This window comes from Scaptodrosophila lebanonensis, unplaced genomic scaffold (assembly GCF_003285725.1).
Source record: "Scaptodrosophila lebanonensis strain 11010-0011.00,11010-0021.00 unplaced genomic scaffold, SlebRS2 tig00000001-arrow-pilon, whole genome shotgun sequence".
Lineage (NCBI taxonomy): Eukaryota > Metazoa > Arthropoda > Insecta > Diptera > Drosophilidae > Scaptodrosophila > Scaptodrosophila lebanonensis.
In genome coordinates, this window is record NW_022060529.1 from 10,135,183 (window position 1) to 10,148,031 (window position 12,849).

A 12,849-nucleotide genomic window follows, 5' to 3' on the forward strand; every position below is an offset into this window, starting at 1 on the left:
CTTCGGAATTTTTTTTTTAAAGATTCTCTTACGGGGAATGAAAGTAAATATCAAAGAAATTTACTAGTTTTGCATTGAGACTAGGTATGGAAGCCCTTCAATACCAAGTCGACGAGTTCCTTAAAAGAGTGTGAATTTCCACTCACAGCCTTGTAAGTTATTTAGAATTTTCACTACAATTAATTCATTAAATGTAGAATAAAGAATTCAAACATACCATCAGTATTAAAGATAGTGTTGTATTTATATTTATATTAAAGGATGTTATCATAGCTTCAATATCGGCACTCATTCTACTATTAGACATTTTCTGGCTCTTGCATTTGAATTAAAATTTTAAATTTAAATATGAAGCTTCAGCTTGATACTTAATTCGAATAGAAACCTGAAACAGGTTCGTATATTCGAGAATTTATTTCACTAACTAACCTGTCACATAAACGTCGAACTAATAGTGATAGTCTCAAACCGATTTAGTCATTTAACCAACTTATAGCTATCGTTGTTTGCTCAAATGCATTTCACACTTGGTGTTTATCTATCAGTTAAGCAATGCCAGAAATGTGTACAACAAATATGTTCGAGTGCTGACCATTTGAAATTTCTGTAATAGCCACAAATGTATGGTGTGTTGCTGTGGCGGATATTTCAATGCACACAGACTAGATATTGAAGGCCCCTCCTTAACCCTTCGACCCTTCCCATATATTTCCCGTTGAGTGCGTCTAATTAATAAATTAAGGCTGGCAAATAGGCAGGGCCGAAGTTCAAAATGTCTAAAAACACAATAAGCTGCCCGCATATTTGACTTATTAGTCGATTATTACGCACACATGCGCAGACCAGTCACATGTATGTTAATTAAATGTTAATAGACCAGCCACACAAACACACACACACACACACACACACACACACACTTCACACATCGCAATATCGACAGCCACACTCTATCCCCTATAAGTCAACAATTACGCTTTGATGACCGTATGAGTATGACCAGCACGCATTAATTTTTAATTTTCTCAAATTATAATTGCCAGAGTTTATAAATGGCTTCAACTAGACACACACACACACACACAGTGACACATTGAGTTTTAACACCCCAGAGGCATACAACACACACACACACACACACGCACACACGCACGCATACTCGTACATGACTAAGCTGACATATTACACAAATTTAACCTTTTCAATTGACCGACCAGCCAACCATCAGCCGTACGTGCGTGCTTTGTGTATGCACGTATGTATGTGTATATGTTCAGCATGTATGTGTGTGTGTGTGTGTGTGTGTGTGTGTGTGTGTGTGTGTATAGTTGACCTTCGTGACGTCGTTGCACACTCAACAGAATGCATGGCCAGCCATTCGGACGCACCATAAAAATATGGGTGATGCTGATATTTGATGCTCCCATCTGACTTTGTTTGCGGCTCAACTCATTCGATTGACAAACACAAACACACACATACACCTTTGTGTACCCTACCTTTAAATGCAATTGACCCATTTAGGGTGCAATTAAAATAGTTTAAATGTCTCCTGAAAAAGGGAGATAATGTTCGTTCAAAATGTACGTGAAAGGTTTCAAATTAAAGTTTTTTATTTACGTAGGTTTAACTAAAATATATTCTTTTTACCAAATATTCCAATAATAGTCCAATAGTTAATCGATTTTGATGAGATAATGGTCTAAAAAAGTTACTATCATAGCTGCTTTTCTCTGTTTCCCTTTAATAACATTTAAGTATAATGTAGTCGTTTGCTTTTCGTTTTACTTTTAAAGCCGTTCCATTGGTTTGATTAACATATGGAAATGTACGACTAATTTAATAGTAAGTCAACCATAGTTGAGTTTTCTCGAACTATTGCAGAACTGTTAAAGCAAATCACAAAGCTGTAATTGTTATTATTGTTGGTGTTGGCCATTTGCTTTGCTTGTGAAGCTTATTTATTGTTTACGAATGAATTAAACAAGCTTCAGTTTATTTCTGCTATTTGAAATATTTTCAAACATTATTGAAATACAGTAATTGTTCTTTTGAAGCTAACTTTGTCTGTTCTTTGGAATTTAATTTTTAAAAAATGAATAAAATATTGTGGCTTATTATATACAAATAGCTACAATAGAGCTGTTCGTGTAAAAATCACTCTTATTAGCAAAATTAGTTGGCTAAAGAAATATATCTTAAGCAAATCTGTTCTATGAGTTTAGTTAGAACTAAGTATAGAGCATAGTTGAATGGCTGCAGCAGCGCGGATGCAGGGTATTCAAGAGTATGGCTGTTGCGACTTTATACTTGTTATCAAATAGACTGATATAAAGGGTACCTAATTGTCTGGGCAGCGTTGTGCGTCGTAAACATTCTTCAATTAACAAATGACGTCCACTGCCTAAATTGAATTATTTGCTCGGTCTTTTTTATGAATGAATGAATGAATCGGTCCAGTGATTCATGATATCGTATTTGGCGTAGTGATCGCGGTTCATTGAAAATTATTGATATACTCGTGTATAGTAGTATTGTGTTATTGGCAGCAGCTCATTCGAGTTCGTACCGGTTCGGCCAGCCTCTCATGAGCTCATGTTCAAGTATCTCCTCATCGATGGGCTGTGGAGACAAGTTTTACTTTGCGGTAGCAACAATTTCTGCTGAAATATTTATGCTCAAAGGCAGCTCATTAGTTTGGGCAACATGGAAGCCGGAATTGTTGTATGTTTTGGGTGTCGTGTAATGCTAACCACTGGCAGCTGAGTTCAAATGGCAACGAAGCAGAATATCTCAATCGATGGCGGCGTTGGTAACAACTTGAGCCACTTGAATGTCAGGCTGCAAAGGGAAGACAATTTAATTAATTAACGACACAAATTCACTTACAAACACACACACACACACACACATTATAGACGATACTGCTGCTGCTTCTGGTGCTGCCCCCATGGCCCCGGCATATTATTCATTAACCGCAAGAGCCGCAAACTTTATGAAGCATCGGCCCTGTAAGAGTGTCTGTGTGTGTGTGTGTATCTGTTGAAATTGGTGTTGGTTTGCTTGATTGCTGTTGGTTTCATCAATCATAGTTACGCACACACACACCACCGCCAGCCCTTTACAAGTAGTTCGAGAGCACATCCGAGGGCGCGCAATCTAACCCTTCGTTGAACTTATTGAACCTGCAATACTTAGTCAACTTCTTGTACTTAATTGCATTATTTGTTTAATAAAAGTCAAATTAGCTGGCAACAAAGTGCGACCCGTTCAACCCACCAGATCACCTAGCCCTACACCCCTCATCGTTCAGTCCCTATAGCCCCTTAACCTAACCTTCGTTATGCACACCAATTTCATAAGAAATTCCACTTGTAAATGCTTAATGGCCATCATTTTGCTTTGATGTTGCTCTGCTCGTTGCCGGGCATGTTGCTAGCGTGCTTTCGCACAAATGCGAGTGTGGCTCAAATTCCATTTAAAGCAATTTACATTTATGTTTTCGAAATGTAACATTTTGAAATGCTTGTTTGTTGGCAGGCCCCGCACAGGCGACACCCCACGCCACAACCCCTAACCCCACAGTTCATGCAGAGCATAGTTGAAAAATTCGCCACTGTCAAATAAAGTTATTACCCAGGATGGCCACAGACATACTACGAGTATGTAGATAGATAGATACCCGTGTGTACGCTATAAGCGGGTTGACTGACAAGTAATTGGGCAGGATTCGCCAGCATTTCACCATCATTAGCTGTTTGTTGTTATTGAAAAATTAACAGAAATAAAACCAATTCATTTCTAACATCGATGGATTCCTCTATTCTCAAAAATATTCATGAAAGGAAATTTTAACAGACGATCAGCATAGATGCAAGTATATGTTTATTGTTGAATGGAGTTTAAATGGAACTGACTTGGATTTGTTGAAGTTTTTTCATTGATCATATGCATAAATTATTTTTTAAATTCTATGAAAACTGCCCTCGATTTTCCTTATTTTCCCTATTTCTTTCTGTTTCTTTTTCTCTTTCTGCCTTACATCACCTACATAGATAGCTCATAGATAGAATTAAGTTTTTTCCTCTACTGTCTTTTTTTTAGTGGTGTATGTCTATAATGTCTCTGAAAACATATGGTTGCGAATCGGGGCATAGCTGGCCAAATGGCAAATAATAGACATTGCTGTATAGTTATTATTGAGGCTTTGTTAATTTTTAAAGTTTAAATTGTAACTTAAAGTTACTAAGCTGTATTGACAGCATTATTTGTTGATATATTAAATAAATAAACAAAAGTAATATTTGTGAGCTCAGGCCTACATAGTTATTAAAAAAGGTGTATGAAAACTTTATTTATTTATTTATATTTATGAATATTATATAAACAAACATTGTCTGTGGACATAAGAAATTAATATGTACAAATTATTTTTTTTTTAAATTATAACCTAAGAAGGCCTAAGTAGGAGAATATATTTAACATATATTCGGTTATTGTGAGTTGTGCGATGAGTTTGGATAATACAATTACAATTAATTACAGAACTAATTCGCCAGCATCCTGCTCTGCTTTGAAAACGCCAGCAATGCGTTTCACTTCTGGTTCCTTGCTGCTGTAAGGTCAAAATTCTTAACAGTTAATGACCTATGAGAATGCCTGTTGTGCATTTCTCTTTCTGGAATTGCAGGTAAAACTTTATTCTTTATTTAAGATCTTCCAAAAGAGTTTAAGCAACAGCATTGCTCTGTGTTGCTTTTACGTATAAGACGATTACTTTTCGGCCATCCCTCGAACCAATACACAAATATGCAGTTCTAAACAAGAGAGAACGCTACAGTCGAGCAAGCCCGACAGTGTAATACCCTGTACCCAGGTAAACTTCCGTCACTGGGTTATATGCGCCCATAGCAGCAGCAAAAAGAGGAAGAAGAAGAGCGAACTTGTTGCTGCAGTTTGTGGGGGTTGTACTGGCGAGAATTTGTTTCGCTTATAACTTTTCTTAGAATTGACCGAATTTGATAAAATTTTAAACAACAGTAGATAATTATATATAAATTATGTGTGCAAAGTTTGGTTTAGGTAGCATTTGAAATGTGGACGCTATTGACGAAATTCTGTAGCGGGGGAAGGGGGGGAAAATTCCAAAAAATAAAATAAACTCGTCCTTACTCGGACCTAGGAGAATCTAGATGCCAACTTTGGTTATTCTAGCTTTTATAGTTTCTGAGATCCTCGCGTTCATCCAGACGGACAGACGGACGGACAGACGGACGGACAGACGGACGGACAGACGGACAGACGGACGGACATGTCTAGATCGATTTCTCTCGTCATGCTGATCAAGAATATATACACTTTATGGGGTCGGAGATGCTTCCTTCTGTATGTTACATACTTTGCACAAACCTATAATATACCCTTTTTACCCTACGGGTACAGGGTATAAAAAGTACATAGACGTGCGTAGATGTGCGTAACTATGTGTATGTGTGTGTATGTGTGCGTATTAAATTTCACACCAAATAAACATTCCGCTTGAACAATTCGAGTGTGTGCGTAAATTTGTTATTTGGTGTGTGTTTGAGTGGCCCATTGTTTTATTTTCATTTTCATAGTTTTTCTTTCTGTTACAGTTTGTTTGACATAAATTACAACGACAAGACCAACACCACCACCGACACCACCACCGCCATCGCCACCGACACCACTTCGACCGAATGCCTGCTCTCATGCAATGGAGCGCACATTTGTGCATATTTTATTTTGCATGCGCAATATTTGAATTATGTAGACTTTTGTCACATTCGAGTTATCCGCTATGTGCAGAAAGCTTGCCATTTTCACCACCACGCAGTAACCACAACAATAATAGCAACAACAATAACAACAGCAGCAGCAAGAGCTACAAAAGTAACGCACATCTGTGCAGCATCAGCAAAACTACTATAAATATTTTACCAATTTTGCACCTACAACATGTTTTTGTTCTCTCTAGCTACACACAAAGAAATTGATGTTCCCAAAATGATGTAAAATTTATTAAACTACATTATTTATTTATTACACAACCCATCTGATATTGGACTACATGTGAACATAATTTTCGGCTTACTATCAAAGAAGCTCCTCCCACAAGTTTTCATAGCACTGGATTAACTTCAAATTTCAATTTAAACAAGAATGAATCGGGTTGTTTAAAAAATGTATAGATTTAGACATTCCCTAAATAAATAAATCCATTGCCTTTGCAATTTCTCACACCAAAATTGTTGTATAAATTATTCAACCAGAATAAACTTTAATTAACCAAATAAACTATAATCGAGCTAAGAATATGGATTTATATTAGTTATTTAAATGCGGCATTGATAAATTAAACAAAAAGCAATAAAATAAAACTGAAACGGGTGCATAACATTTGTAAAATTAATGCTTTCTCAAGTTTTTAGTCCACCTTATAGTTTCCTTAGTCCAGCGTTTAGATGTTTTCCAAATATGTAACACTTCTTTTTTAGAGTGTAAAAGAATTCCTCTTTTTCGTTACGTGGGGGCGTAGTTTGGTTTCCTCCCACACTGACATCTGCCCGTTTTCAATAGTTATGCTAATGCGTTCGTTTTTCCTTCGTGAAGATAATTCCACACATTCCCATTCACCTTAGCACTCGCACTCGCCCTCGCCCTCGCATTCGAATCGGAAATGTGTCAATAGGAATTCGTTGGTAGGTAAAGAGGCATAAAGTCACATTTCAGAGCTTAGATGTTGCAGAGCAAGTATACTAAACGTCATAAGTGCGGTGACAAGCTATTGTTTGGCCTTGTCCTATTTTACAGGCAACTCGTCACTGATTGAGAGTGGTACTAGCAAGGATTGTTGAGGTAATGGGGTGGGCCATCAATCAGCTTTGTTCAGATGACACTCAATAAGATGTCTTAAATACTCGTTTGCCTTGCTGACTTACTGAAAATGACTCAAAAACAGTAAAACAGCTGCCAAGCACCTAAATTCATCTGCAATTATAATTTTTCCTGCAAAATTAAGTAAGGTTTCCAAACAAAATATATGCTTCAAATCGTACAATTAGGTTTATTTTCCTGCTGTTTATTTTCAAATGCTTTATATTTAAATTAATTAAATATCCTGAATTGTTGAAACAATCCTTAGGAGTGAAGTAACAGGCACCACATTGCATTCATTGCAAGCGAAAGGAGCATTTGAACAGCGAAAAGCAACATTTCAAATAACAAATCTTTGCAGAGGAAACAAGGAAAACTTTCGCGGCCAGCGAGCAAAACAAAAACATCAATTTGCGATTAAATATTATCGCAAACAGCATAAATTAAACAAGTGGGAGACAAAGCCAACCACAACCGAAATAGAACAACCCTTGAAACTATACTCTTCTGCTTCTGTACTGTATAGTTCTGTTCTGTTCTGTTCTGTTTTCTTATTGTTCGATGCCATCCACCACTAACACCACTGACTCGCTTATACACTCATAAACCCCTCAGTCAGACATGTGCAAATAGAGCTGATTGTGTGGGGCGAAGAAACCAAAGCATACTTATTTGGGTCATTCACGCGTACACAAATACTACGCACAACTTGAAGTGGTTCTGTGTGTTGTGTTGATGCCATTGTTGTTATTTTTGGATGTTGGCCTTGCTTTTTCTTTCGCCTAATCGACATCTTCATCGCACAAAACATGATGAAGTGACCATGGCAACATACTATATATACTTGTACGAGTACGAGTATGTAGCTGGCCTGGCCTGGCCTGGACTGGACTGGCTTGGCCTGTCAGCTGAAGGACGCTCGGCTAGACTCCGCTGTCGCGCACATTTTGTAAACAGAACAAAACAAAACAAGGCCATATCATGTGACCAAATTTGTCGATTTAATGCCCACGCATTTGGCCAAAATATCTTTTATATCGCTCTCTTAGCTGTCATTGCATTTCACAAATTTCGGCATATTAATAAAATTCATGACTAAATAATAAAGTGGCCATCGTAAAATCGCCTCCATTTGGCACACACACACACACACACAGACACACACACACACACACACACACACTCACAGACAGACCACTTGCAACTTGTTCCGGTTGCTTGTTGTCCAGCATTTTTTTTCTTTTCTTTGACTTGCCGTTTTATGCGTCGTCGCATTGCATAAATTTTGGCGCGCCAGCAAGAAATCTTACTTTAGCCAAGCCACGCATTTGTTGCACAACAATGCTCGTATATTTTAAACTGCTTTACGACTTGCGCCGTCTTTCTTCAGCCTGGGCTAGGGATGTGCGTGACTGTACGAAAAAATTATGATTTGAACGGACCTCAAATGGCTCTTAATTCTTTTTTCTCCATATGAAAATTACTCTCTAGTATGTTTGCTACTTAATGGCTTCCAAAGGAGAATGATCAAATAGTGAGCAATTACACTTCTCCTATAAACCCCTTAACAATTAAATTGGCTGAATAAGTGTTCAAAATATTAACAGAACTAATGACAGAAAAATATTTTATACATTACATTACAAATAACACATTTCAATTTGCAGACTAAACATCTACAATGTACACTGAAAAATAAATTCAAGTGAAAAATACGAAAAATTAATAATAAACAAGACTTTTTCACTCTTCAAATGCCGAATGAAAGACAACAAATAATGAACAACCTGATTTGTTTCCTGCAACAAGTTTTTTTTTTCTTAAATACTTACTACTTATATTTTTATTTTCTAAGTCAATATACTCACTATTCTTGATATATAATTTTTGTAGGCTTCAACGACAAGCAACACCAAAAACTAGATAGTAGGTATTCACAATTTGTAATTTATCAGTATCTGCAAAATCTGTTAAAACTAATTTGTTGGAATTATTTGCAAGTAATAATATATATTTATTCAGACAGGTCTGGCTACAATTGACCAAAATGCACTTAAAACCATAGTGATGGTCCCAGTGGTAGTCCCGGTATAAGAAATATATAATAATAATATGTATATATATTTCCGATCACTTCAAGAAATGGCTCCTCGAGACTTAAATATGATATTTCAACTATATTCTAATTACAAATTGATTTAAAATTTCCACGCAAATTTGAACAAATAAAGCATTTTTTTGTATGCGCCTTGTGTGATTTAAAATAAAAAAGGCAATGGCCAGTAAAGATGAGGAAAATTAGCTGACAGGTAGGAGTCAATAGAAGAAAAGTCGTGATTAGTGGTCCGTACTAGTCTTAATATATCCATGTGCCGTTACAGTTGTATGCAGTCGTAGTTAAGTTGTATCTGTCATGATTCTTGTCCAGGGTATATTTCACTTATTATTTCCGATTTTTCTTAAACTTATATTATTTTCGTAATTAACAAACATTATTGCTTTGTGATATTACATGTATAGTATGTCCTTTTTTAATAACTTTTTATAAATAAAATGTATAAAAAAAAAAATCCACAAAAGGGAGAAATAATTTTTGAATTTAATACAAATATTTTGCTGAACCTCTACAAGAAAAATTCCAGTCGTTCAATTTCAATTCTATTTTGATGTCCACTATAATGCTGCGAAGGTTTACTAAAATCCCCAATTCAGACGTGAATGCCTCTACAAATATACGAGCTTAGTCTGGAGAACTGTCGATAACACGCACTCATCTCTAATGCTCACCACAACTAATTTACGAGCATCGCACTTGGCCGCTGACCCGCATATAGTACGTACGAGTCTCGTACGTTCGCCTGCAATCCAAATCCAACAAAGTTCCGATTCGCAGACGCTACTGGTTCGGTGCTGTGTGCTCGGTAAGTCGCTTTTTTATGACCTTTAGCCGCACAAATGTGCGTATGAATTGTGGGACACCCCCAACCCCAACCCCAACCGCACCCCACCCCGCACGCCAAGATGTTTTGTGCGTCTGAAGTGTCGTCGAGCGGCGCAGCGAGTGTAAATCATATTTACAGTGGTACAATAATTGAATTAGGCCCGCAACCATCAGAAGATGGGGAACAACACCCCCAAACCATTTGTCCATAAAAAGATTCGCATACAGCGACACAGCGACTGGAACTGGGACAGTGTCATGGTCTTGAACATGGTGGAGTGGGGGGAGGGGAGTGGGGAGCAATGTTATGTATAGCTACAAAAATTTAATTAAGTACCAAAGCCTCTTTCTGACCTTAGACGCAACGAATCTCTCTTCCTTATTCAATTGTGCATAAAGCTTCCCAAAGGCATGGATAAGGCGGCAGAAGTTTGACTTCTACACAGATGCATATGTATCTACAGATATACTTACATATATATAAAAACAAAAAGTCAATAGTGCTAGTTATATTAAACTCTAGAACTGTCCAAATATGTTTATTTTCCAGTTAATTTGATGTAATGAACGAACAATTCTGGACCGATTGAGGTTTCAGAGTGTGAGTTTTCTTGAATCTAATAGGAATTGAATTCAATTAACAAGTAGGTTAGTATTAGTTGCTGAATTGAATTTGTTTTTATTGGTATCAATATTGATAGAGTGTGAAATATCATTCAATATATATTGGGTCGAGGTAAAAGCAATTAATTTGTCGGACACTATTTTTAATTTATTTAAAATGAAGATAATAATCCCTTGATGCATTAAAGCAATAGAACCTTCTAACCTAGCATCCTTAATTTCCGTCAAGTCCTTCACAATCCTACTTTTCCAAGAAAATAAATGAATGCTTATAGCACCACTAAGACGATTGCCATGAAGCATTAAAAATATATTGGTTAGCATGTGAGAAACAAAGCAAACATATTAATATAATACTAATAAAGAACATAATAAATATAAAATAATATAAATATATTAGCCCACAACCCCAAATCGAACGAACTAATTCATTCATTTAACCGAACTGCAATTAAAACTACATTTTTAGAAGATATGTACTGCTAATATGTATTTGTTTTTCGAAAAGTTATTTTCTTCTTGGCACCCTCAATACCCTCATGTAATGTACAGCAAAATTTCTTCAGATGCAACAGGTAGTGCTATTGCTGCTCCATCGAAGTGGTAGATGACCAAGAATGGATTTCTTGGTCGCACAAAGTGCTTTGTTTCTGTTGTAAAAACTTACGGGTCCTCATTGCTGGCTTTATAACGACAACGCTCTTCCCGGTGAGATCTGTATTGACATCTTCTGAGCAAACAAAGTTTCGAGTCGAGCACACCAAGTTTAGTTTGCCTGGAACCGCCCTAAGCTCGTTGACTTTGGTCGTCTTTTCCATTGTTAGTATATGGCTGTGTATATAAATTTGCTGCAAATAAATGGCACCTGACACATCCCAAAAGATATGGCCGATTTTGAGTTACTTACTGTTATTTACAATTTCATTTATTACAATTTGGATCTTAATTTATAATTCCCACAAAGCAAAAGCTTCCATTTGAACAATTTTGAAGCTTCATTCAAAGGTCTTTCCACTACCTGACATGCACTGAAAAGCCGATTCAGTTCTGAAATAATTTCATTCTGCCAGTCAATATCTGCTCAAATTAATGTCATTACACCAGAGGAATATGGAATTCAACAAGTAATAATTATATAGTAGTTCTTAAATTAAATAATTTATTCTTTACTGTGAGGGAGAATCACGAGAAGACAGACCACTCCCAAGGTTGCCCTGCACCCTTCACTTAGATCTAGATGGTTCTAAAATAGTCCTGCAGCAATTCGGTACAAGTTATTATAATTAATGATTAATTAATTTGGAATACTATTAATAAAAAAGTGCTTACAAAATGTTACAGTTTGTTGATTAAGTAAGCGAAGCTCTAATGGAAGCTGATGGATAAAAGAATTTCTAAATTAAATTTGAAAACAGAAAAAGAGTGGGTTTTCCAATAGCAATTATAATTTTATGTTTAAGAAAATTTTAAATTATAATTGGAACAAAAACATTAATAGAAATGGAAATGGAAAGGCCCATCAACACATCCAGAATGTTTCAAAATACGGCATTAAATTTTGTGTAGCATACTTTTCGCCGTCTTACCATATGGTAGGAAAATTCACCCAACTAAATCACCATATGGTGAAAATTCAGTGTTACACAAACTTAGCAACAGCTGGCTAACATTTATCCACCTAGCGGTTATTAGACGAAATGGTTGCTTGCATGGTAAGTTTTTCTTCAAATGTAAGTGTGGTGAGTAATTGTCTGCCGTGTGGTGTGTATAACTCAAACGCTGTATGTATGTCTGTAAGTTTGTGACCCAACAATGATTTATTTTGTTCGTATCCTGATAGCTGACTTATTAATTCTTTTAAATTTGAATCAATTGAATTGTAAAATGTTTATGCACAATTTGAATTACCATTGTTATATGAGCACTTTTGTAAGCCGGAAGCGGAAGCACAGCTAAATTATTTTATCTCGTCCTAATCTATAATAATATGTTCGGGAAATATATGTATTATCTGTGCTGTTGATGTATTGGCTCGGCTTGAAAAGAAAGAAAAGTTATCGTTGAGCAAATCGGAACACTAATCAAATTTGCATTTCCTTTATTGTTGTGATTAACCAATTAGTTAAACAATTTTTGGCAGACTTTCCAAAACATGTTTCTATTTGACTATATTTCCTTTGTTTTATTAAAGGCAAGAGTTTTGGTTTTAATTTGTCGTGTAACGAAATATTTAAATAATCTATGTATACATACACATAATATGTACATATTCCAAACGTTGTTTTATTGCTGGAATTGTTTATTTTAAAATATTGCTGAAAGCCATGCCTTAAACGCAAGAAGAGTGAGTGGCTTACTTGATCGATCACCAGACCTGTACCCAATAG

At 36.1% G+C, this 12,849-nt stretch overlaps 1 long non-coding RNA gene across 2 annotated transcripts; it reads right to left on the bottom strand.

Moving 5' to 3' along the window:
• Nucleotides 1-10,924: 10,924 nt before the first annotated feature.
• Nucleotides 10,925-11,422, bottom strand: LOC115634417. Of its 2 annotated transcripts, none has more exons than XR_003996438.1 (2): nucleotides 11,370-11,422; nucleotides 10,925-11,293 (listed from the first exon to the last, which is right to left on the bottom strand). It is a non-coding gene; the product is annotated as an uncharacterized LOC115634417 (long non-coding RNA). The 2 variants fall into 2 exon arrangements; XR_003996437.1 differs by having other exon boundaries at nucleotides 10,925-11,310; nucleotides 11,370-11,397.
• Nucleotides 11,423-12,849: the final 1,427 nt, after the last annotated feature.